Here is a 27,999-nt window from a genome sequence, read left to right on the forward strand (position 1 = left end):
GTATTCATGGGGACAGTGGTTTAAAGGGGGTTCTTTTAGGGAGATTTGGTGTAGGGGCATTTAGAGTTCAAATCCATGTCCCCAGCTATTTTATAAAATAGCAGTTTACACATCTAAATTTTCCACAGTTGCCTGTGGATAATTACTCCTAATTCATAAATAAGACACTATATTTCTTTAAGTTGATTCTTATGTCCAGTGTGCTTCTGGGTTTTGATTTTTCTTGCTTAGAATTATCTTTGGTATAGCTCATAAGAACTCCTTTAGCTGACCTCCTACGATATAGAATAAGCTTGAATGAACCCAATCTTGGACTTTATTTTGTTTAGTTCCTTCATACACCGCACAATATGAATTAATAATGGCAAGTTGCTATGCATAAAATTCACAATTTTGACTGAGATCACATTAATATCACTTATCTGATACTAATTTTACCTTTTTATCCTTTGGAACAGACTCAACTAGAATCAAGCAGAAGAGGAAAGCTACTGTTTTCACCCACAAGTTGAATAATGGAAACTAGTAGGGGATTAGAACCCTAGGTTAGGATACACTTTTATTGGAACTAACATTAGTCAAAATATTTTTTGCATAGTACAAAGAGTGAATTTTCATACCGTAAGAATATAGAGATATGAGAGGGTACAGAAAAATACAATAAAGAATTTCAAGGGAATAGAAAACGGGCTGCATAAGAAAAGGTTAAAGGAATTGCAGTTACTTATCTTAGCAAAAAGAAAGCTAAGGCATGAAAGGTGTATTCTTAAAGTATATAAAGGGATTATGTGATGAGACCATTGAGCAGTTTTTCTGTTTGTCAGTATAAAACTGAATGTGAGAAAATTGTGTTAAATTGAAATAGAGTGGTATTTGGAGAGCATTTAGGCCAGACATAGATTTGAGAATTTTCAGCATGAATGTAATAGATAAGTCCATGATATTAGGTAAGAGTAACAAAAGAGTATAGAAAAGAATAAGAATAAACCATGGATAAACATAAACAACTAAAGTTTGGGAGGAGGAATTAAAGTCTGTATGTTAAAAAATAGAGGAAGAACACAGGGTAATGCAGCAGCATTATGTGCTAGGTTCTTTTTTTTTTTCTTTTTTAATCTTTAGATAGAGTGGGAGGGACAGAGAGAGAGAGACACACACATACATAAATGTGAGAGAGATACATCGATTGGTTACCTCCCACACGACCTCTACCAGGGCTGGGGATGAACCACAACTGAGGTACATGCCCTTGACTGGAATTAAACCCATGACTCTTTGGTCCATGGACTGACACCAACCACTGAGCCAAACCAGCCAGGGCAAGTGCTAGGTACTTTTCAAAGTATTTGCCATATATTACCTCATTTGATCCTCATGAGAACCATATTATTTGGGTACTATGGTACTATAATTACTCTCTTTTTACAGATAAGGAAGTAGAGGCTTGGAGAGGTTCATTAATTTACTCTAGGCCACAGCACTCTGAAGAGGAGTCAAGATTCAAATCCAGCCCTGGCTGGTTTAGCTCAGTGGTTGGAGCGTCAGCCCTTGGACCAGAGAGTCCTGGGTTCGGTTCCTGCTAGGGGCACATACCTCTGTTGCAGTTTGTCCCCGGCCCCAGTTGGGGTCATGTGGGTGGCAACCACTCGATATGTCTCTCTCATGTTGATGTTTCTCTCTCTTCCTCCCTCACTTCCTCCCGCTCTATCTGGAAAAAAAAAAAAAAAGATTCAAATCCAGATAGACTGGCTCCAGCACCCACATTTCTAACATCTCTCTACTTTCTCTTACTATAGTTTCAAGAGGTAGAAGAATAGACAAATAGCATATACTGGAAAGATGACAGAAGGAAGAGGACTGATAAAAATATGGTGATTTGGAGAAGAACAGTGAGGAAAGAAGCTCAGCATTAAAAAGGGAATGTGTTATCAGGGAGTGGTACCAATAAGTATAGATTGACACTGAAGGGAAGAAGAAAAATACAATTACTTGAGGGAATGCAGAAATAAGTGTGTGTTTTCTTGTTTGTTTGTTTTGTTTTTAAGGCTGGGGAGACTTGAATATCTTAAATTTTAAAAAATTTATTGGGGTGATATTGGTTAATAAAATTATATAGGTTTCAGGTGTGTAATTCTATAATACATCAGCTGTATACTGTATTGTGTGTTCACCATCCCAATTCACGTCTCCTTCCATTACCATTTATACACACTTTACTCTCTTCTACCTCCCTTCCTCCACCCTTTCCCTCTGATAATCACCATACTATTGTCTGGCTGAGTTTTTGTTTTTTTTCTTTGCTTAAACCCTTCACCTTTTACACCCAGGCCCCCAAGTCCCCTCCCTTCTGACAGCTGTCACTCCTCTGTATCGATGAGTCTGTTTCTAGTTTGTTTGTTAGTTTATTCGATTTCACATAAAAGTGAAATCATATGGTACTTGTCTTTCTGTGACTGGCTTATTTCACTTAGCATAATACTCTCCAGGTCCATTCATACAGTCACAAAAGGTAAGATTTCTCTTTTTTTTTTTTTTTTTTTTTAATGGTCGAGTTATATTCCACTGTGTAAATGTACCATGGCTTTTTTATCCACTCATCTACTGGTAGACACTTGGGTTGCCTCCAAATACTGGCAATTTTTCATAACCAATAAACATAGAGGTACGTATATTCTTTCAAATTAGTGTTTTGGGTTTCTTTGAATATACTCCCAGAAGTAAAATGGCTGGGTCTTAAGGCAATTTCATTTTTAATATTTTGAGGAGCCTCCATAATGTTTTCTATAGTGGCTGCACCAATTTGCATTCCCACCAGCAGTGCACGAGGGTTCCCTTTTCTCCACATATTATCCAACACTTGTTTGTTGATTTATTGATGATAGCCATTCTGATAGATGTGAGGTAATATCTCATTATGGTTTTAATTTGCATTTCTCTGATGATTAGTGATGTTGAGAATCTTTTCATATGTCTATTAACCATCTGTATGTCATCTTTGCAGAAGTGTGTATTCAGGTCCTTTTCCCATTTTTTGATTGGGTTGTTTGTTTTTTGATGTTGAGTTTTATTAGTTTCTTATAAATTTTGGATATAAACCCCTTAATAGATGCAATATTGGTGCCCTAGCCAGTGTGGTTCAGTTGGTTGAGCGTTGTCTCATGCATGGAAAGGTTACCAGTTCAATTCTGGTCAGGGCACATGCCCAGATTGTAGGTTTAGATCCCTTGTCGGTGCATACAGGAGGCAACTGAACTATGTTTCTCTATCGCATTGATATTTCTCTCTCTCTCTTCCTCTCCCTTCCTCTCTCTCTCTCTCTAAAGTCAACAATAAAAACATTTTTTTTATATATATAGTAATTCACTTTTATTATCATCATCATTATTAATGGCCAAGTCCACAGTTCAGTTCCCAGGCAACATAAAAGCGGGGGTTTCATGTACAGGACTCCTGCATGCGCCGTGATAACACAGCATAATTCTGGAGCCCGTATGCTTTACCAGTCTAGTGAAAAGTAATCAAGTGATTAAAACCCGAAAAATTAAAACAATGCAATCTTCGAGCAATAAACACAATGAACTGTCAAGCCAATGTGGGAGATCTGAGTAATCCGGCTTTTCAGGTAATGTCAAGTGGAAATCCTATTTTCTCCTTTCATCTAAAAAGAAATCATAGCCCTGGCCAGTTTGGCTCAGCGGTTGGAGCATTGGCTTGTAGACCAGAGAGTCCCTGTTCGGTTCCCGCTAGGGGCACGTACCAAAAAAAAAAAGTCAAGCAAAAAGAAATCATACCCCCCCCCCCCCCAAAAAAAACAAACCACCAACAAAACACTACCTGCTCGGGCACATGTGACTGGGGATGCACTCTCCAGAGGGTCGACGGAGGGACCATCATTCCAACATGTGCTGAAGGGCTGAGGGGTCCCCCTCTATGGCCTGGAGGCCCCTTTGCAAGCTCTGGAAGGTGGCCTGCTAAGGCAGCGGATGAAGGTCTCCACCATCTGCGACTGCATGTTGTCCAGGTGGTTGGCCTTACAGCGGTAGAGGTCCGTCTGGGACAGTCCCAGGAACAGCACCATGGGCTCCCACTCGGGGCGCAGTCTCTGGGCCAGCTGGCTGATCTGCCGGTCTGATGGGGGAGCTGTTGAGGATGTGTGCAGGGATTCCAGTGATCCGGTCAGATGGCTCACATGTTAGATGGAACTGCTGTAGACCAGCTCTCTGTGCTCTTCCTGCTCACCAGCGCTGTGCTCATGGCCAGTTCTTAGCTTTCACATGAGTGAGCGGTGATACAGGTAGGGAAAGCTAACTAGCCACTCCTGGGCCTTTGTTACTCTGTCATGGCCAGTTTGACTCAGTGGTTAGGGCATCAGCTTGCAGATCAGAGAGTCGCAGGTTTGATTCCATTCAAGGGCACATACCTTGGTTGCAGTTCAGTTCCCGGCCCTGGTCAGGGTTGTACAGGAAGCAACCAGTCGATATATCTCTCTCACATCGATGTTTCTCTCTCCCTCTCCCTCTCACTCCCACTCTATAAAAACATATTTTAAAAAGACGTCTTCAGCTAGGCTTCAGTTGGTTATGTATGATGATTGTTCTATAATTTAGTTTTAATTCCAGTTTGGTCCTGGGAGGCGGTGAGTGTAGTTACCACCTACTCCACCACTATCTTGGATTACCAGGATTAAAAAAAAATTTTTTTTTTCTTTATTGATTTTAGAGAGAGAGGAAGGGAGAGGGAGAGAGAGATAGAAGCATCAATGAGAGAGAACATCAATTGGCTGCCTTCTGCATGCCCCACACTGGGGATCGGGCCCACAACCTGCACATGCGCCCTGATCAGGAATCCAACTGGTGACCTCTTGGTGCATGGGTCAGTGCTCAACCACTGAGCCACACTAGTAGGGCCAGGATTTTATTATTTTTTTAAATGCCAAATACATTTCTGGAGGTAGAAATCAGAAATGACCTTATGGGGTGAAAATTGGGGTTTAAAAAAGGGGAGGTTCCTTCTCGGAACTTCAGGGAAGAATTTAATCCTTATCTCTTTAGGGTCTAGAGGCTATCTGCATTCCCTCCCTCGAATCAGTCTAACCTCTTGCTTCCCATGTCATATCTCCCACTCTTCTGAGCCCAGTCTTTATCAACTAATGCTTAATTGACCCATAGACTCATGAGAATAAATTATTGTTTTAAGCCACTAACTTTGGGGATGATTTCACATCATTTTTGTGACAATAACTGCATTTGTCAGGGACTTAGCACAGTGCTTGGCACATGATTAATGTTTAGCAAATGTTAATTACCTTTACTTTTTACAGATAAAATACAATAAATATTGTCTACATTTCATCTACGATGTAAAGCATGCAGCTATTATGAAACATTTGGATGATTAAATGTTTTCATTTGGTGTCATGCATACAGCATTTTTGCAATAAACAGTGAAACAAATCCTTCACAAAGAGTTCTCTTAGACTTCTGCATGTAGATTGCTGCATTTTCGCCATGCAAAATACCTCCTCCTCCTAATGTTAATATGATTTATGTGTGTTCATTGAAAGGAAAATATATTCTATGCATATTAGACTAATGAATTAATTTAGGAACTCACAAACTCATCTTTTTATTAACTTCCCACTCATCACCTTACATATTTTTCATGTTGTGGTAAATGCAAAGGAAAATATTAAAAAATATCCACCTGTTTGTTTATAGAGACCAAATCAGAATTTTATAATGCTACCTTAATATTATATGTGTACTAAGGCTGTATCGTAAAAATTACCTTGACCACTCATTTTCTGTTATAATTATTTAAACCTGTCAATTTTAATTTATTGCCTTTGAAGTTATCTTTGATTGATGTAATCACAATCCTCCATTTACCAGATGTCTCAACATCCTCATTGATACAGTAAACTACATGTCATATTCTACTAGGATCTATTTACTTCTTTGTTGATGTTCAGTGTATTAAGTGCAAGTAATTGACACTGCTTTCTTTTAAAAGTTTCCATACCTTCTTAATTTATAGCTTATAATATAAATCTTCAGAACGTACATTGCTTTCCTATGAACTTGATTCTATTTGGAATTTTGGTTTTGGAGGAGGTGAAAGTGGATGGTAGGTTATGTAGCACGGCTTAGAATAAATGAGTGCTTGCTCTTTCTATGTTCTTACCTTCACATATTACTTAAATCTGTAGCTTGGTTTTTACATGCATAATTGAAGGAATGTCACTATAGGATAAGTCCTTTTGAAAAGCTTGCAAGGTGTATATGGCCATGTATATGTGAAGAAAGTAGAGTTTGAATAAAATAGAATTTTTTCATCCATTAGAGGACAACTTAGAAGTCATGTAAAGGTGTTAAGTCATTATAAAATGTGAGAGACTAGTTAGGGGAGAAGATAAAACTAGCAGGTTTTAACTTATATCTAACTTCTGTGCCCTAACATCTGTGAAACCTAAGTATTTATGTTTCTATTTATCCCATTAGAAGACATCTTAGTTTAATTTAGGTGGTATTTATTATTCACATCCATTCCCCTTGCATCTACTCCAAGACCTTGTTCCATTAATTATTTTTGCTTACATCTATAAACTCAATCTCTGGGTCTTTCCACTAGAGATACAAATATTATAAAATATTCTCCTTCAAAAGAACCTTCCTTTGAACCTGTATCACCCATTTTCTAGAGCTGTTTCCCCTTCCCTTCACATGCAAGGCATTACAAACACTATCTTGCTCAGTTGTCTTTGATGCAGAGACGGGGAGCAAAAAGTTTCTGTGCTGTGGATGGGGAGCAGTCAGCTACCACGGTAATTGGCTCTTCAGGGAGCTTCTCCCTGCACCACAGGAAGGTCCCACCATTTTGGAAGATCCCGGGTCTTCCCTGGGAGGAGGCAGTGGGAGCGCCTAGGGCCCAGCAACCTGAGCCCACCAGTGCACCTGGCACCATTAGACCAGTGGACACCCTGTGTCAACACAGAACATTGCACAGTAGTGGAGCTTCCAAGGTGCCAGGTTGTGGAAGCCACAAGTGGCCAGGAGCACAGCACCATCCCCCACAGTAGCAGCCCAATCAGAGTCGAGATATACCCCCAGCAACAGAGGCTGGAGAGCAGACATCCATCCCCAGGAAACAGAAGCACAGACCAGCAGCTGAGACCCATCCCCAAAAACTACAGCAAAGGCTGAGCAGGAGTTGAGCCCCACAGGGCAGCAGCACTCCCCAGCCACCAGCGGCAGGACCTGGAGCTTCACAGAGGCCTGTGTGATCCAGTGGCTTATAAGAGTGGTGGGAAGCCTGAGCCCTAGAGGGACTAGTTAGATCCAGATACCCGCCCGTGGGACCTGCAGGATGTGGGGGCACCAGAGAGGCCTGTGAGACCCAGCAGCCCACAAGATAGGCATAGATCCAGGTCTCCAAAGGGACTGTGCGCTCCAGTTACCTGCAGGACCTATGGGGTGCTGAGACACCAGAGAGGCTTGTGCAACCCAGCAGCCCACAAGGTAGGTGTAGAGCTGAGTCTCCAAAGGGACTGTGCGATTCAGCTGCCCATGGGACCTGCGGGATGCTGGGGCATCAGAGAGGCCTGTGCGACTCTGCTACCCACAAGTGTGGAGTCGGGTCCCCAAAGGGACTATGAAATCCAGCTGCCCACAGTACAGGCAGGGAGCGTTGCTCCAACAGGGCCTGAGTTATACAGCTACAGGTGGCACCAGCTACCAGCTAGGAACTCAGCTCCAGAGGGGCCCATGTGATCCAGTAGCAGCACCTATCAGGGCACACCAATACCAGCCCCTAGTAGTCAATCCTCCAGGATCCGCAGCAGGCAAGAGGCAACACACAACAAAACAGTCTGGGAGGCACAGTAGCCTTATTTGATATACAGTGAGCTGCATACACACCCAAACATCCCTCAGCGGGTCTAGAGCTACCAGATGACTAAAATGGGGAGACAAAGAAACAACACCCAAAGGAAAGGAAAAGAGGAATCATCAGAAAAGGAACTACAGAAAATTGAAGACAGCAACTTGTCAGATAAAGAATTCAAAGCAATGATTTTGAGGGTGCTCAAACAATTTGGTGAGAACTACAAGCAATTTAATAAGAATTATGAAGAGCTCACTGGGAACTACTTTAGCTTAAAAAAGAGGTAGAAGCTATGCATAAAAATCAAGAGGAAATAAAGAATTACACAGCTGTTATGAAAAATACCTTAGAAGGGTTTAATAGTATATTAGAAGAAGCTGAAGACTGAATCAGCAACTTAGAAGACAAGGTAGAGAAAAACACTTAAATAGTGCAGGAAATGGAAAAAAAATTAAAAACTAGGAGGAGAGTTTAAAGGAGCTGTGGGACAATACAAAACGTAACAACATTCACATTATAGGGATACAGGAAGGAGAAGAATCAGAGAAAGGAATAGAGAACCTGTTTGAAGAATTAATGACAGAAAACTTCCCTAAACTGGGGAAGGAAAAAGTCACACAAGTCCAGGAAACACAGTGAGTCTCAAGCAAGATGAACCCCAGAAGACCCACAGCTAGACACATCATAATAAAAATGGCAAACATTAAAGACAAAGAAAGAATCTTAAAGGAAGCAAGAGAGAGACTGAAAGTTACCTACAAGGGAGTTCCCATTAGACTGTCAGTTGCTTTCTCAATAGAAATGATGCAGGCCAGAAGGGAGTGGCATGAAGTGTACAAAGTAAAGCAAGGCAAGGGTCTGAATCCAAGACTACTCTATCCAGCAAGGCTACCATTCAAAATTGAAGGGGAGAAATAACGAGCTACCCGGATTTAAAAAAAAGCTAAAGGAATTTACCACCACCAAACCAGCACTGCAAGAAATGCTGAAGGGACTATTGTAAGAAGAAGAAGAAGGGAGAGAGAGAGAGAGAGAGAGAGAGAGAGAGAGAGAGAGAGAGAGAGAAACACAGGCATACAATTAAAATGGCAAATAATAACTATCTATCAATAATTACCTTAAATGTAAATGGCTTAAATGCCCCAACCAAAAGACATAGGGTAGCTGATTGGATAAGAAAACCCGACACATATATATGCTGTCTACAAGAGACCCCCCTCGCAACAAAAGATTCACGCAGAATAAAAGTGAAGGGATGGAAAAAATTTTTTTCAAGCAAATGGAAATGAAAAAAAAAGCTGGCATAGCAATACTCATATCTGACAAGATAGACTTCAAACAAGGGCCATAATAAGAAACAGAGGCCCTGGCCGGTTTGGCTCAGCGGTTAGAGTGTCGGCCTGCGGTCCTGAGAGACCCGGGTTCGGTTTCCGCTAAGGGCACGTACCTCGGTTGCAGTTTGTCCCTGGCCCTGGTTAGTCGTGCGGTTGGCAGCCACTCGATGTGTCCCTTTCATGTCGATATTTCTCGCTCGCTCCGACATACTTCATAGAACTAGAACAAACACTACAAAAGTTTATATGGAACCAAAAATATCCCAAATAGCTACAGATCTAAAAAAGAAGAAGAAAGTAGGAGGGATCACATTACCAGATTTCAGGTTATACTACAAAGCCACTGTAATCAAAACAGCCTGGTACTGGCACAAGAACAGGCAGATGGATCAATGGAAAAGAATTGAGAACCCAGAAATGGACCCAAGACAATATGCTCAATTAATATTTGACAAAGGTGGAAAGAGCATACAGTGGAGTCAAGACAGTCTCTTCAATAAATGCTATTGGGAAAATTGGACAGCTACTTGCAAAGAAATGATGCTAGAGTACCAACTTACACCATACAGGAGAATGAACTCAAAATGGATAAAAGACATAAATGTAACTAGTGAATCCATAAAAATTCTAGAAGAAAACGTAGGCAAAAAAATTTCAAACATCATATGCAGCAGAATTTTCACTGACACATCACCTAAGGCAACAAAAACAAAGGAAAAAATGAACACATGGGACTACATCAAACTAAACAGCTTCTGCACAGCAAAAGAAGCAACCATCAAAACGAAAATGAATCCCACTATATGGGAGACCATAATTGTCAATGATGCATTAGATAAGGTGTTAATTTCCAATATATATAGAGTGCTCATACAGCTCAACAAAAGGAAGATAAAGAACCCTATTAAAAAATGGGCAGAAGACCTAAATAGATACGTCTCCAAAAAGGACATACAAATGACCCAGAGACATATGAAGAAATGCTCAACATCACTAATCATCAGAGAGATGCAAATTAAAACAACTATGAGGAATCACCTCACACCTGTCAGAATGGTCGCCATGAACAAATCATCAAACAACAAGTGTTGGTGAGGGTGTGGAAAAAAGGGGACTCTAGTACACTGCTGGTGGGAATGCAGACTGGTGCAGCCACTGTAGAAAACACTATGGTGTTACCTCAAAAATTTAAAAATTGAACTGCCATTTGACCCAGTGATTCCACTTTTAGGAATATACCCTAAGAAACCTGAAACACCCATCAGTAAGAATATATGTACCCTTATGTTCATAGCACCACTATGTACAATAGCTAAGATCTGGAAACAACCCAAGTGTCAGTCAGTAGATGAGTGGATAAAAAAGCTGTTGTACATGTACACAATGGAATACTATGCAGCTGTAAGAAAGAAATATCTCTTATCCTTTGAGATGGCATGGAAGGACCTGTAGAGTATTATGTTATGTGAAACAAGCCAAGTAGAGAAAGAGAAATATCACATGACCTCACTTATTTGTGGAATATAAAGAACTAAACAAACTGCTGAACAAAATTAACCCAGAGACATAGAGGTGGGATAGAGACTCACAAGCCTCAGAGGAGGAGGGTTGGGGGGGGAAGAAGTAAACCACAGGACTTACATGCATGTATGCATTACCAATGAACATAGACAGCAAAGCTGGGGATGGGGTGGGGGATGAGGGGAGGAGGGTGTCAATGGGGGGAAAATGATAAACATCTGTAACAAAAATAAATTAATAAAAAAAAATGGCATTTTCCAGTACTAAACTCTTTAGCTCTCTTTTCACTGTACATACTATTCTTATGTTTTCATCTATATTTCTATTGTTTCAACTATTACCAAAATTTCTGCAAACTTTTAATAGCTGAAATCCATATTTCTAATTTTTAGTTCATTAATGGAAAATTTCCCTTAGATCTTATAGAAAACTAAAAGGAATTTATTAAAAACTAATCTTATTATTTTTTTCAAAACATTTTCTTCTGCCTGCATTTCCTACCTTGGTAAATGGCAACATTAACTAGTCATCTACCTAAGACAGAAGCCTGATATTTCCTTTTCAGTTTGCATTATCATAAAAATTTCAATTTTCATGGACTCTATTTTTATATATTCTTAAATCTCTTCTCATTCTCATTATTTTAGTTTATGCATTTTATTACCTCTATACTAGTTCAGTTGTATTTTCAGTTGTTTTAAGACTTTTGGATTTCAGGGACAAGAGAAATTTCAAGTACAATTTGATTTAATTAGTGAATTTATCATAGTTACTTGGAAAAAAGTCAATATAGAAAAATTATTTGTGCTTCTGTGAACAAACAAAACATTTCTGTCAAATACAATAAAAATGCCAGTTGAAATAGCAATGAACAGCGTGAAATACTTAGAAATAAATCTAATGAAAGATGTAAAAACATTATACCTGAAACAACAAAACAATCTGAGAGACAATAAAAAAGAGCTAAATAAATGAAAAAATATACTATGATTATGGATTGAATGGAAGCCTTGGTAGCATTATAATGTTAATTCTTCCAAAATTGGTCTGTAAAGTACATGAACTCTCAATCAAATTATGTGTGTTGTATGTGTAAATTGACAAGCTGATTATAAAATTTGTATCAAAATATAAAGGTCTGTGAATAGTCAATATAATTTTGAAGGAGAAAAACAAACTTGGAGCAGCCCTTATAATACTAGATTTCAAGACTAACTATAAACCTATAATGATTAAACCCATGTGTTTTTGATGAAAGGTTTGACAATAGACCAATGGAACAGAATAAGAAGTCCAAAATTAGGCCCACACATACAGAATCACTTGATTTACATCCAAGATCTCACACTGTAATTAAGTGGGGGGAAGAATAGTATTTTATTTATTTAATTTTTAAAAAATAAATTAAAAAAAATTTTATTGATTTTTAGAAAGAGAGGAATGGAGAGGGAGAGAGAGATAGAAACATCCATGACAGAGAACATTAATTGGCCGCCTCTTACATGCCCCCAACTGGGGATCAGGCCCACAACCTGGGCATGTGCCCTGACTGGGAATTGAACCAGCAACCTCTTGATGCATGGGTCGACACTCAACCAGTGAGCCACACTGGCCAAGCTATTTATTATTTTTTAATGTATCTTTATTGTTGAAAGTACTACAGATGTCTCTCCTTGTTTCTCCATTGACACCCTCCTCCCTGCTCCGGTGTCCCCACCCTTCCCCTCCTGGCTTCAAGGCACTATTGTCTGTGACCATTGGTTATGGATATATGCATGTAAGTTCTTTGGTTAATCTCCTCTGGCCCTCCCACCCTTGAGGTTTGTCAGTCTGTTCCCTACTTCCATGTCTCTGGATCTGTTTTGTTCATTAGCTTATTTTGTTTATTATATATGATATTAGAATAATTGCATATCCATTTGGAAGAAAATGGACCTTGATCCCTATGTCACACCATATACAAAAATAAAACTGAGATGGATCATAGACTTATATGTGAAAGAAAACATAAAACTTTTAGAATTCTGCCTCATGGACCAAATCTGATCTACTACCTCTGTTTATAAATAAAATTTTATTGGAACAGAGCTAGCACATTTTAAAATTTATTTTTATGAATGCTTTAATGTTATAATGGCAAAGTTGAGTAGTTATGACAGAGAGTGTATGGCCCATAAAACCATATGTATTTACTATCTGACCCTTTATAGAAAAAAGTTTGTGAAACTCTGTTCTAAAAGAAAACATTAGGGAGTATCTTCATGATTATGAAAAGATAGTTTTTTTTCTTTATGAAGGAAAAAATAACCATTAAATAAAGCAATACATTTATTTTCATGAAATTAAGGACATCTGTTTATTAAGATTTATGTCCCGAACATAATAAAAACTCAGAAATTATTTTTTAAAAAGTCAAATAACCTAATTTAAAGATGAATAAAGGACTTACTTTTATTTATTTATTTTTAGGATATTTTTTCCATTGACTTTTAGAGAGAGTAGAAAGAAGAGAGGAGGAGAGTGGGAGAGAGAGAGAAAGAAACATCGATGTGATAGTGATACATTGATTGGTTGCCTCCCCTACATGCCCCAAATGGGGCCAGGGATTGAACCTACAACCCAGGTATGAGCAGCCCAGGTAGGTGCTCTTGACTGGTAATTGAGCCATCTACCTTTCCATGCCTGAGCCCATGCTCCAACCTCTGAGCTACACCTGCCAGGACAAGATGAGTAAAGGATTTAAATATAAATTTATTCAAGGAAGATATACAAATGGTTAATAATCACCTTAAGATGTTCAACATCATTAGTCATTAAGGCAATATAAATCAAAGCTAAAATGAGATACCTACTGTGCATCCACTAGGATGAGTATAATAAAAACACAGACAATAACAAGTTTTGCAGATATGTACAGAAATTGAAATGCTCATGCACTGCCTGTGGAAATATAAACTGATTCATGCAGTTTCTTTGAAAAACAATTTGACATTTCCTCAAAAAATTATACAGAGGGATACCATATGATCCAGCAATTTTACTTTTAGGTATATACTCAAGAGTATTAAAGAACATCTTTACATAAAAACTCATACACAAATTTTAATGACGTCATTATTTATGATATTAAAAAATTATAAGCCCCCACATGTTTATCAGTTGGATAAACAAAATGTGGTATATATTCACACAATGAAATACTATTCAGCCATAAAAAGAAAGAAGTACTGATGATCAACATGGATGAACTCTGAAAAAAAAGTCAATTTAAGGAAGTCAGACACAAAAGGCAACATGTTACAATGGTCCATTTATATAAAATATCCAGGATAGGCAAAAATAGAAAGTAGTAGACCAATGATTGCCAAGGGTTGAGGGATTTGAGGGCAGTGGTGGTAGGGTATAGGAAGTGACTGGTAATAACTGTGGAGATTCTTTCTTCTGTGATAAGAATGTTCTGGAACTAGATACTGTTTATGACTGCACAACTTTGTGAATATTATAAAAATCACTGACTTGTACACTTTAAAATGGTGAATATTATGGCATGTAAATTATAGTCCAATATCTTAAAAGTAAGCAAAAATATGTAATCAAGGTTACTTGTAAGACATCAAAGTTATATTAGTCTATCAACTAAAACAAATGAAACAGACATTGAAAAATAGTAATTTTCTTTAGATGACCCAACATACCCCAAAATAAACCACAATGACTAAAATTATAATGACATAATACGAAGAGTTAACAGGTATGAAGAACAAGTGGAGCTTTCATATATTGGTGGTGGAAGTATAATTTTATGCAGCCACTCTGAATAAATGTAATTGGTATTGTTTTGCATTTTAATATATGCTAAATATATTACACTAGGCTTGTATTAAGGATAAACAAAACAGATGCTTATCCTATGACCAAAAAATTCTACTCCTATGTATATAACCAAGAGAAATGAGTAAATAGGCTCACAAAAAAGTACCAAAGAATAAAAAAAGGGGGAGTCATGCTAGCTTTACCCATAATAAGTAAAAACAGAAATGGCCCAAATGTCATTCAACAGGAGAATGAGTAAACAAGTTGTGCTATCATATACTGAAATAGCAGAGATATCAAAAAGATAAAACAAAACAAAACAAAAAACTACTAAAACTTACACAATAACCTGGATGAATCAGAGAAGCATTATGTTGGCTATAAGGAGCCAGGCACATGAAAGTATATATTATACGATTCCATTTATGTTAAGTACAAAAATAGAAAAAACTAATATATGATGTTATAAATCAACTGTGGTTGCCAGTGGTGGAGGGATGGAAATTCAATAGGATTGGATGAGAAACTTTCTGTATCATAATGTAGGTGTTGGATACAGAGGTATTGTTTTTTAAAAAAATGGTCAACTGAGTAAATTTTAAAGATCTTACTAGCTTTCCTCAATGTTTCATAAATTGGGCACCATCCAATCTAGCAGGTAGAAAAGTGCTTTGAGAAGCTGTATAAAATAAAAGACTTTTATAGGCAGAAGGGAGCAGGGACAAAGAAGTTATACTAGAAAAAAAGCTGGTTGGTTACTGCAAGGTCACTTTCCTTTAGGGGATGACAAGGTCTATCAGGCACATTACCTAACTAGTGCTAATCAGGAGATTCCCGATTGACTGCTTTAAAATTTTATTTCTGGGAGAGTCAAATTATAAGTAAGTCTTGGTTTGGTGATGTGGGGCTTAGCATAAGTGATTCCATTTCGGGCCTCTTGTCTTGTTTTTAACAGTATATGCAAATGTACAAATTCATTAAGTTGTACATTTAATATTTCTACATGTTACACACCTCGTAGTATAGAGTTAATATCTTAGTTGTGATGATAAAAACAAAAGAAAGACTCTGGAAATTGTAAACGCTTCTAATGGTGAAAAACAAAGCTGATTATTTTGCCAAGTAAAGACTTCAAAGATTGATATCAAAAAGCAACATTTAGCCGGGCCGGTGTGGCTCAGTGGTTGAATGTTGACCCATGCACCAAGAGGTTGCAGGTTCGATTCTTGGTCAGGCACATGCCCAGATTGTGGGCCCGATCCCCAGTAGGGGGCATGCAGAAGGCGGCCAATCTGTGTTCTCTCTCATCGATGTTTCTATCTCACTCTCCCTTCCTCTCTCTAAAATCAATAAAAAAAATTTTTTTTAAACAACATTTATATTTACCATTATTTCAAAAAATAAACATCTTAACACAAAAACTAAGGATAATATAATATCAGAATAGAAAATCTTTATATAGAATAAATCTAGCTTTATAGAAAACTTGCTACCTTGTCCTTATCTATGTACCATTTTGCTTTGATAAGAAAATCTTATTTTGGATTAGCAGAAATTGAAGAGTGATAGCTTGGTATTATTGTTCTAATTGTACATTTACTTCTTTAATTTATTTATTTTTTATCCTAACCCGAGGACATTTTTCCATTTTTTGTACAGATAGAGTGGGAGGGAGAGAGAGGAAGAGATAGAGAGAGAGAAACATCGATGTGAAAGGGACACATCGAGTGGCTGCCACCGCACGACCAACCAGGGCCGGGGACAAACTGCAACCGAGGTACATGCCCTTAGCGGGAACCGAACCCGGGTCTCTCTGTACCGCAGGCCGATGCTCTAACCGCTGAGCCAAACCTTTTCCCCAAATTATTATTTATGTACAAAATTATTTTTAAAAATGTAGTTGCATTTTTATACACCAATAACAGACTATCAGAAAGAGAAATTAAGCCCTGGCCAGTTTGGCTCAGCAGTTGGAGCGTTGGCCTGCAGACCAGAGAGTCCCGGGTTTGATTCCCGCTAGGGGCACATACCAAAAACAAAAAAAGAAAAGAGAAATTAAGAAAACAATTCCGCTTACAATTGTATCAAAAACAATAAAATGCCTAGGCATAAACTTCTTCAAGGAAGTAGAAGAACTGTACTTGTAAAATTATAAAACATTGAAGAAGAAAATTAAAGAAGATAAAAATAAATGGAAGAATAACATCGTTAAGATATTCATATAGCCCAAATCAATCTATAGATTCAATGCAACCCTATCAAAATACCAATGGCCCCCTGGCCACTTTGGCTCAGTGGTTAGAGTGTTGGCCCACAGACAAAAAAGTCACGGGTTTGATTCCCTGTCAAAGGCATCTACCTGTGTTGCAGGTTCAATCCTTGGCCTCGGTAGAGGCTGTGTAGGAGGCAACCAATTGATCTCTCTCTCTCTCTCTCTCTTTCTCTCTTCCTCTCCCTTCCTCCCTCCCTTCATTCTATTTAAAAAGAAAATCCATGGAAAAAGTATCCTCAGGTGAGGATTAACAACAACAACAACAACAAAATACCAAAACATTTTTTGCAGAACTAGAAAAAATAATCCTAAAATTTATATAGAACCACAAAGACCCTGGATAACCACAGAAACCTTGAAGAGAACAAAGTTGGAGGCATCAAGTTATATGATATCAAACTATATTATAAGAGTGTAGTAATCAAAACAGCATGGTACTGGCATAAAAACAGATACGTAGACCAACGGAACAGAATAGAGAGCTCAAAAATAAACCCATGACTATATGGTCAATTTATGACAAAGGAGGCAAGAACATACAATGGAGTAAAAACAGTCTGGTCAATAAATGGTGTGGGAAAACTAGACAGATACATGCAATAAATCAACCACTTTCTTATACCATATACAAGAATAAACTCAAAATGAATTAAAGATTTAAATGTAAAACCTGAAACCATAACAACCCTTGAGGAAAATATAAGCAGTAAAATATCAAACATTGATCTTAGTAATATTATTTTGGATATGACTCCTCAGGCAAGAGAGACAAAAGAAAAAATAAGTATGTGAGACTACATCAACTAAAAAAGGTTTCACAGCAAAGGAAACCATCAAAAAGACAACCTACTGATTAGAAGAAAATATTTGCCAATGACACGTTCAATAAGGGGTTAATATCATACACACACACACACACACACACACACAAAACTTATACAACTTAAAACCAACAAAGAAACTGATTAAAAAATGGGCAGAAGATCTGAATAGACATTTCTCCAAAGAGGATATACAGGTGGCCAATAAGCATATAAAAAGATGCTCAATGTCACTAATCATCAGAGAAATGCCATTTAAAACCACAATGAGATATTCCCTTGCACCTATTAGAATGGCTAACATCAATAAATCAACAAGCAAGTGTTGGCAGGATGTGGAGAAAAGGGAAACCCTCTTGCGCTGTTGGTTGGAATGCAGATTGGTGCAGCCACTGTGGCAAGCGATATGGAGTTACCTCAAAAAATGAAAAATGGAACTGCCTTTGACCCAGAGATTCCACTTTTCAACATTTATCTGAAGAAATCTAAAACACCAATTAAAAAGGATATATGTATCCTTATATTTATTGAAGCATAATTTACAACAGCCAAGATATGGAGGCAATTTAAATGTCCATCAATAGATAATTAGATAAAGAAGTGGTAGATATATAAAATAGAATATTAGTCACAAAAAAGAATAAAATTTTATCATTTGCAACAGCATGGATGAACAACATGGTTATTATGCTAAATGAAATTAAGTCAGACAGACAAAGACAAATTCCATACGATTTTACTTACATGTGGAATCTAAATAACAAAATAAAAAAACAAGAAAATACAAAACAGAAACAGACTCATACATACAGAGAACAGACTGATGGTTGCCAGAGGGGTGTGGGGGTTGGGGGACTGGGTGAAAAAGGTGAAGGGCTTGAGAGGTATGAATTAACAGTTACAGAATAATCACAGGGATGTAAAGTACAGCATAAGGAATGTAGTCATTAATAATATTGTAATAACTATGTATGGTGCCAGGTGGGGTCTAGACTTATTAAGAGGATCACTTCGAAATTTATGTCAATGTCTAATCACTATGCTGTACACCTGAAACGAATACAGTATTGAATGTCAACTGTAATGGAAAATTAAAAAAAAAAAAGTTAAATTATCATTCATTACACCACCATTGTATAATGTGGTGGTTTTTCTACTGGCTGTAGATTAGAATATCCACAGTTTTTACAAATTACCTTCTTTACTCATCATAAACCAATTAATTATAATCTTGGGAGGATAGTGTCTTGGCACAGCATTTTGCTTTTTACCCTTCTTAGCTTGCTCTAATGTGTACCAAAGGGAATCACTGACCTACAGTATAATGTTTGAACTCCACAGTAGGACTATGCTCAACTACATATTATCTGAACTGGCCATGTTTCTTCATGCTATGTGGCTTCCAGTTGCCTTACCTTTTTGTGAGATATTTAGGAGAAGAAATTAATTTTTCTTCTCTTCTGAGTTCTCAGTTGAGACCCCTGTAATGAAAGACAGATTAACAAGAGAAAAACAAACAGTAGTTTATTAATATACATACTTCATGTATACATGGGAGATACCCAAGGGAAAATGAATAATTCCTGGAGGTGGCCTAAGCCACCAGTTTAATACCATCTCTAGCTAAAGATAAAAAAAAGATGTGTGTGTATGAGTGTGTGTCTGTGTGTGTGTAGGCGGAGGAGGGGGCACTGTGTAGAAGGACAGTTAAATTTTCTTGTGGTTTAGATTCATCCTCTTTTTATTACAGAAAAGAACACACACAAATGGAGATTTTTTTTAATATAACTCTAAATTTCCCTTTCAAAAGGTTATTTCTACTGTTTTCTGGGCTTCTTCTGTTCCTATTGTTTCTCAAATTAATCAGCTCAAAATAATCCTTATGCTGGAGAGGCATATTTACTGGTGGCATAATCTGCTTCCCTTCAGATGTTCTTACAAGGCTCAGTTTAAGTGTGTCCTCTTTGTGCAGTCTCGTTCTATTTCCCTGCCCCAAGCAGAGTTATATCCTCCATAACCACTTATTACAGCACCTATCACTTACTATATCACTTATAAGGCAGGTCCCCTACCTTGTTTATATTTTTATTTGTTTTTTAATCCTTACCCAAGGGCATGTTTATTGATTTTAGAGGCAGAGGAAGGGGTGGGGAGAGAGAGAGAGATGAAAGAGAAACATGTGGCTGCCTCCCACGTGCACCTGAACTGTGGATGGAACACACAACGTAGGTATGTGCCCTGACCAGGAATTGAACTCACAAACTTTGGTGTACAGGATAACGCTCTAACCATCTGAGCCACCTAGCCAGGGCCTTATTATTATTATTTTTTATCTCTAGTGTCTAGTAAACTGTCTAGCACAAAATCCAATAAAACTCGAATGACTGAATAAATTAATCTCTTATTTTAAGAGTTTTCAGAAACAAATCCCCTGATTGCCTTTACCTAATTTAACAGAATATGCTATCTTTTCAAAATGCATAATTCATATCTTGAAAAAAGTGTGAGAGAGTACAAATGTAGAAATCAACATGGGTTAATAAGTTCACTCAAGCAAGGTAAAGTACAGAGAAACATGTATAGAATAATCTTCCAAAAATATTAGACACAATTATGCAAACACTACAAGCAACAAATATGGTGTTTTTGGTTAAAAGTGGGGAAAGCCACAACATCTACTGTGTACATTGAGACTGTTATATTGACACCGAAGAGAGTTTCTTAGACAAAGCAGGTTCCTATGTGAAGGAAACTTGCAGGAATATTATTCTGACAATTCGACATCCCTTGAGCACAAATTCTGAGCGTGACTTTTGAACAAAAAACTGACTGTAAAAATTGAAAGACAAAAATCAGACATTATTCCTGTTCAATTTCACCATTTTCCCCACTGCAGGATGAATTGCAGCAAAAAGAAATGAGATAAGTGGACAGTCTATGTAAGATAAAAAATGGGTATGCTGCTTGCTCTGTGTCCAACAACTCAAGATACTTTATAATTTATAGAATGTTTATGAGCAACAACATAATCAAATCCAGCAGGAAGTAATTCTAATAGTTTGTGGAAGAGATCTTGAACACTTACCGTACCAAAAACCGAATCATTAAACTCATTTGAATCTGACAAGCTAAACTTTAACACCCTCTTTTTATTTTATTATTATTACTTTTTACCGTATATACATTCATTTATCAAACCTACAGAAATACTCTAGCACTATGGTTTCTTTAAAAATTCTTATTAGATACGGGGTTACTAAGTATCTTTACCCAAACTGTATAAGGAAATGCTTTCTGTTTGTCCTCACTATCAGAGCTTCAAGAAAACATGCGAAAGGATTTAGTATCCTACTTTGAAGCTTTAACACAAACTTGGAGGACTGTGGGGATTACTGTTGTTGCTGATGGCAAGACTAGAAATGTACCATATTTTTCTACTTGTCCTCATACTGACACTCTGGCAAAATCTCTCTGGCTTATTTTTTATTCTGCCCCTTCTGTTTTACTTTTTCTCCCTTAATTTTTCCTGGGAATCGGTGCTTCTTAGGCTCCCTGAGACCTATTCCACCTTACTTTCAGAAAAACAAAGAACAAAGTGAATTGTTTATTAATCTGCAGAGCTTTCAAAACCACAATTCCACCTTCTCAGTTTTAGTGGGCATCATGTAGCCAGTATGATATTTTGATAGGAGGCATTTTGAGTGTGCTGGTTTGACTCAGAATGTTACGGCCACAGCTCTCTGACAGAGATTCATATTGCGCAATCCCTCCTTGTCATTTCCAAAGCAACTTTGGCCATATCGGGGTGAGGACTGCAAGATTAGGATAATTTTTTTTTTTTCTGGAAACTTGACCACATGCTCTCCAGTGTATCGGCTCTCTGAGAATATATGGATTGTACCTTGACACAACTCATTCTTTTCTTCAACATTTACTTTAATTTCTTTCAGGGGCAACTCTTAAACCATTCTTCATTTGTTATTTAGTTTTCTACAGTTTTATATTGAGCTATTGAAGAAAGGCACTGCTCAAACACTATTTAAAAATTTTTTTTTCTTTAGTGATTTTAGAGAGAGAGAAAGGGAGAGGGAGAGATAGAAGCATTGATGAGAGAAAACATTGATTAGCTGCCCCCTGCACGCCCCCCACTGGGGATCGGGCCCACAACCTGGGCATGTGCCCTGACCAGGAATCGAACTGGTGACTTCTTGGTGCATGGGTCGATGCTCAACCAGTGAACCACACCGGCCGGGTGAAACACTATTTTATGTATTAAAAGTTTTGTTATCAGTGGGGTGCCCTCTGAATCCCTACCTATGACTGGTGAAAGTATAGCTCTTGGGGTGCCACAGGAATAAGAATTTTCTGAGGCTTCCATGGAAGGATGAGGTATTGTGGAAAGCTTTATTGATGAAATAACATTTAGGGGGGGTCCCCTCCAAGGTCCTATTTCCCGCTGTCTCACCATGAAAAACATCCAGCTGTGTCTTTAGTAGAGCTAGGATCAAAGTCACTGCCCAGAGTCTTCACTCCATATTAAAATCCAATCCAACAGCATCTGGCTAGCTTAGCTTGTGTTCCCAGCTGCAGCCCATTGCCTGTGGGGTCTGCATGGCCAGGAGGTTTACAGGCAAGTGCAGATCGTGGAGCAAGAGTGTGTAAGGGCAAGCAAGCAATAGAACAAGAGAGTGAGAATTTTTTGCCTTGGTTTTGTAACTAGGAGCTTAACCAGTTAAACCTTCAGGATTCTGCATGCTTGTAGTAGCTCTGCCCCCACCTAGCCAATGATCTTTGTTCCCCAGGCTAGCCTAACAGGCAAGCACTTCATTGTGCACAAGTCTATTTTCCCCTTTGTTTGATCACTGGGGGAAAGCCCCAGTGATTTGCAGAGAATGAACCAGTGGTTCCCAGAGGAGTGTGAAACTACAGCTTCCTGGTGAAGCTGCCCAGATGACCATGCTTATAATATCTGGCCTCCTCTTTGCTCTCATTCTATTACTAATATTAATTAGCTAGTGGTTACAGTAAGAGTTTCAGTTATTTTTGAAATGTTTGAGCAACCTTTTTTTAAATGCCAAAGAAGAAGTGATTATAGAAAATTGTGTAGCATTCTGATTACCATATCAACTGATGAACTCAGTCCTTTGGTTTGTTATTTTGACGAAGTGCTTTATGTGGGGTATTATGTCTTTGGGCCAAAGCATTATTTTTTTTCTTGAATCTTGATAGTACAATGTTGTAAACTATCACTGGGGTTTTAGGAAGTGCTGAGTATATGATTGTACAGTTACAGAATGTAAAAAACTAAGTATATCTGTGTTATCTTTTCACAGTTTGCAAACTGGCACTTACTAATTCTATTTTTGCCAAAAAATAAGTTATTTTCTTATTATTTTGTAACTCTTAAATCTTAGTATCATAAGTATCATAAGTATCATAAGTTTGTATCAATATATTCATCCTAGAGAAAGAAAATAATCTATACACAATGATTTCTTCCAACTTTGCTGACATAATCTTTTCCTTAGATTTGAATTCTGATGATGCCCATCTATCCCTATACACCTCCAGGGAGAACAGTACTCTATTAAATGGGGTCAAGATATAAGAGTTCTCTAGAATCTCAGATTGCATAAGTGTGAAGGTTTTAAAGCAATTAAGTGTCACTTTGCACCATTTTTAATACTGGCATTTAAATATGACAAAGGTTACCTAGAGAAATTAATTCACTTGAACTCAATATTTATTCTTTATATAACTTTTCTGAGGTAATGATCACATGAAGTACAGTCGCATGCCACTTAATAAAAAGGATACATTCTGAGAAAAGTGTTGTTAGGTGATTTTTTGTTGTGTCAACATAATAGAGTGTACTTACACAAACCTATATTGGAACAGCCTACTACACAACTAGACTAATGGTATAACCTATTGCTCCTAGATGACAAGCCTGTGCAGCATGTTGTTGTACCCATGAACCCCCTTTTGAATTCACTGACTTTTCGCTGTTATTGAGGGCGTTGGTAAGTTCCTCTTGGTTCTGAGTTCTGCTTTCTTTGTATTAAATTTCCAATCTAATTGGCTTTCCATGGCTTAGTGGGTCAGATAGTTAAATATGAGTTTCTAGCCTTTGGTTCAGTCTGCAATTCCCCAGTTGTTTGGAATCCCTTTCCCAAGTTCTAGCCTGCAGTCCTCATTTACTGGGATTTGCTGGTTTAGTGCTTTCCCTTGTTCCAGTCCTCGGTCCCCATTTACTAGAATCTGCTAAATTACTCCACCTTGGGAATTGCTGGAAGTGTACAAGGCCTTCTATTGGCCAGTTCATAGTAACATATCTTTGGCTACTGGTGGTATTTTTAGGTGCACATGTTTGTTTTTTGTAGATAAAGTTTAGTACCACAATTCTCACACTGAGAGTTTTTTGTGGTTACTGGTTGAAGTTGAAGTGGATTTGACTTGAAAATGGAACCTGGTTCAGGATAGGATTGAGTCCAATTTAAGCTGGATTGTGAGCAAGGGGAATCATCAGGTTAATAAAACTTTATTTTAATTAGAGGCAAGTTGATATCAGAAATCTCAGAAGTAAAAAAAAAAAAGTTGCAAATATTGATGGGCATGGGTTAGGTATTTTAAAGTTAGAGCACTAAATAAATAAATAAATAAATAAATAAATGTTAGAGCACATGCCACCTCAAGAAGACTCCTGTGAAAGACCCTATTAGGTATTAGGTTGGTTCTGAGAAACACTAAACCCTAGCTAAAGAAATGGAATATTTTATATCCAAAGAGTTAGGCACACTAACTTTCAGGACACTTGTGTGTTTTATGTTTAGAAATGATAGCCCAGGAAGCTGCAGATCTCTAGAAAGATGGCAAAATTTTACAAAAACAACCTAGAATTACAGTGGCCATTATTGGGAACATTCCAATTAGGCAAGATTTTTAAAGAAGTTACTTTAGGATAAAGGGGCCCCAAATTGAATGAAGAGAATGGGATATTTAATTTAATTCTATGCAGAAACTTTCAGAAGGCTTCAAAATTCCAAAATAACTTAATTGAAAGATTCATTGCAAAGGCTATTGAAAAATTAAAGAGAAAAATGGTATTTAAAACAAGAGTCTATAAGAAGACATATATAACTTCTGCTCCCTTCTACCCTCCTTTATTTGAATGTTCATTCTAGTAATCCTCCATCTGCATTGCCATTCCATTCTTAAGAGAATATTTAATATTTATTTTTCAAAATAATACCAACTGAGGCTACAGGTGATTCTTTTTATGTATCTTCTACTCCTTGGTCTAAGGTTGAACTAAGGGTTAAATAATTTCTTAAACCCAGAAATCATCCTCAAAATTTTGTAAATGGGTTGTCTCCTGAGACTAGTCCAGAGAGGAAAATAAAATTTCACGTTGTTCCTTCCTTTCCAAATCCAGGCCAATTGGTTATTGATTCTTTCTTTCCCAGGGATAGATATTGCCTTCTTGCTTGTTTTGTTTTATATCCTAAGACCTTAACTTGGCTTTCTGCCTGACTGGGACATGCAGGTTGTTGGTTCTTTCTTTTGACTATCATTTGGTAGTGACTCAAGATCTTGTGACATGTCTTAAGTCCGTAGGGTTGTTTAATACTGTCTGAAATATTTACTGTTTTTCCAAGCTGAAACCTAATCAGATACTTGAAAGGATTTAATAACTTTATAAAATTTGCCCACTTTGGAAGCTGATATTCAAAGCCTGCTAACATTTTTTTAGGCTTTATCTCCCAAGGTAAAGAAAGAAAAACATACCAACATTGGTGGATTGGGTGTGACAATCCTTTGACATCATGTAGATGAAAACCCAGTTCTTTGAGAAATTTCAAACAGTTTTCCTTGTTTCATAAATGTAAATATTACAGAACTAGAAGTCCACAAAACTATCCAGAGTCTACCAATTCTTTTTATCAATTCCCTATTTTCCTCAAAGGCTTATAGATTTGTAAAAATTCTGACCTGAATGAACAATGATCCTTCTTGAAGAAACTTATATTTTTATTTTTGTGACTTTGAGATGTAAATGTTAACTCTTATCTAGGTCATCCTTTAAAATACAAACATCAAGATTCCAAAATGGCAGTGGAGTGAATGGAAACTACACAGACCATCTCCCAGGACCAAACTGGAATTACAATGAAAATAAAGACAAATTGTCAGGGAAAGGTAACAGAAAAGCAGCTTGGAGGCCCACATAACCAGGGACACTGACTCAATCCTGGTAGGCTTGCGGAGATGCAAGAGGGGGGCTGGGGGCCCACAGTTGGCAGTGGCCTTAGGTGTGAGCAGCAGCCTTAGCTGGAAGCCACGCCCTTGGGTTAAACTCCCAAGCAGCTCCACAGCACAGAACCAGGACAGAGGCTAAAATAGCAGCAGCCACTTACCTTGGGCTCCAGCAGAGGGAGGATGGACTGAACTGGAACTGTGTGGGGACACTTGGGATTTGGAGGGTGCTCAGAGCTTTTGCTGAGTTGCAGCCACGCAGGACTGTGGTCATCTTACGCATTCCCAGGGCTTTGGGGAGAGGCAGAACCCCCTCCCTCGAAGATTCAACACCACCTGGTGGACCATTGAAAGGCAAATTGAGGCTCATTAACAACCAGCATCTGTCTCACCCTTGGGAAATCCTCTTACCCTGAGCACCTGAGAGAGTTTTGCATTCAACTGAGAAGCCAAGGTTCCTCAGGTACCCACTACTGAGAGCCTCCAGGCAAAAAGCTAGAGGATAACTGTACCATTCCCTGGGCTAGCAACTTTAACCAGGAAATTAAGACTTGACAGTGTTGTGTAACATGGGTCCTCCCTGGCTCATCCAAACCCAGGAAAGGGAGCCACAAACAGCAGAATACCAACACCCAAAGGGAAAATTTGGCAGGCTTAAAAGCCCACTGTGATAGCAAAAATGGTGAAACACAGAAACAAAAGCCAAATGAAAGAAGAGACCTCTACCAAAGACGAGATAAATGAAATGCAGTTAAGCAAGTTAATAGAACTAGAATTCAGAGCCATGATGTTGAGGAAGCTTAACAGCATGTGTAAAGACATGAGCACCATGAGTAAAGACATAGAAATGTTGAAAATCAACCAGTTGGAAATTAAAAAACACCAATAAGAAATGAAAAGTGGCAAATCAGAAATAAAGAACACATTGGAAGGTCTAAATAGCAGAGTAAAGGAAGCTGAGGACCAGATCAGTGAATTAGAAGATAGGGTAGAAAAAAATCAACCAATCAGAAAAACAAAAGGAAAAAATAATTAAAAAACAGGAAGATAGCTTAAGAGAACTGTGGGGCAACTGAAAACGTAATAACAATCTCATTATAGCAGTCCCTGAAGAAGAAGAAAATGAGCAAGGGTTAGAGACTGTATTTGAAGAAATAATGACAGAAAGCTTTCCTAATTTGGTGAAGGAAGAAGGCATTCATGTTCAAGAAGCAAAGAGAGCCCTAAGTAATAAGAACCAAACAGGCCCACACCAAGACACATAGTAATCAAACTGCCAAAAATTAAAGACAAAGACAGAATCCTAAAACCAGCAAGAGATAAACAATAGGTTACCTACAAAGGAAACCCCATAAGGCTCTCACCTGACTTCTCAACAGAAACACTACAGGCCAGAAGGGAATGGCATGAGGTAATCAAGGTCACGAAAAACAAGGATCTGAATCCAAGACTACTCTACCCAGAAAGGCTATCATTCAAAATGGAAGGTCATATAAAGAGCTTCCCAGACAAAAAAAAAGGCTAAGGGAATATATTATCACCAAACCAGCACTGCAAGATATGTTAAAAGGACTGCTGTAATTAGCAGGAGAAATAGGAAGAAAAATATAACCAAACTAAACAAAAAGAACAATAAATAAATACCTATCAATAATCACCTTAAATGTAAATGGATTGAATGCTCCGATAAAAAGACACAGAGTAGCTGATTGGATAAGAAAGCATGACTAATCTATATGTTGTTTACAAGAGACCCACGTCACAACAAAAGACTCACAAAGATTGAAAGTGAAGAGATGGAAAAAATCTTTCAAGCATACAGAAAGCAAAAAAAAAAGCTGGGGTAGCAATACTCATATCTGATGAAATAAATTTCAAAATGAAGACCATAACTAGAGACAAAGAAGGCCACTAAATAATATTGAAAGGATCTATCCAACAGGAAGATATAACCTTGATAAACATATATGCACCCAATAAAGGAGCACCAAAATATATTAAAAATCTAGAAAATGTCAAAGGAGAAATCGATAGTAATACAGTCATAGCAAGGGACTTCAATACCCTGCTGACATTACTGGATAGATCTTCTAGACAAAAA

General features: G+C 37.8%; 1 pseudogene; it reads right to left on the reverse strand.

Annotated features, from left to right (window-relative positions):
* Positions 1 to 3,928: 3,928 nt before the first annotated feature.
* The window catches only part of LOC118636134, a 62,890-nt pseudogene continuing 38,819 nt past the window's right edge, over positions 3,929 to 27,999 (reverse strand).

The sequence above is a fragment of the Molossus molossus genome, unplaced genomic scaffold (genome assembly GCF_014108415.1).
Source record: "Molossus molossus isolate mMolMol1 unplaced genomic scaffold, mMolMol1.p scaffold_m16_p_2, whole genome shotgun sequence".
In the NCBI taxonomy this organism is placed as follows: Eukaryota; Metazoa; Chordata; class Mammalia; order Chiroptera; family Molossidae; genus Molossus; species Molossus molossus.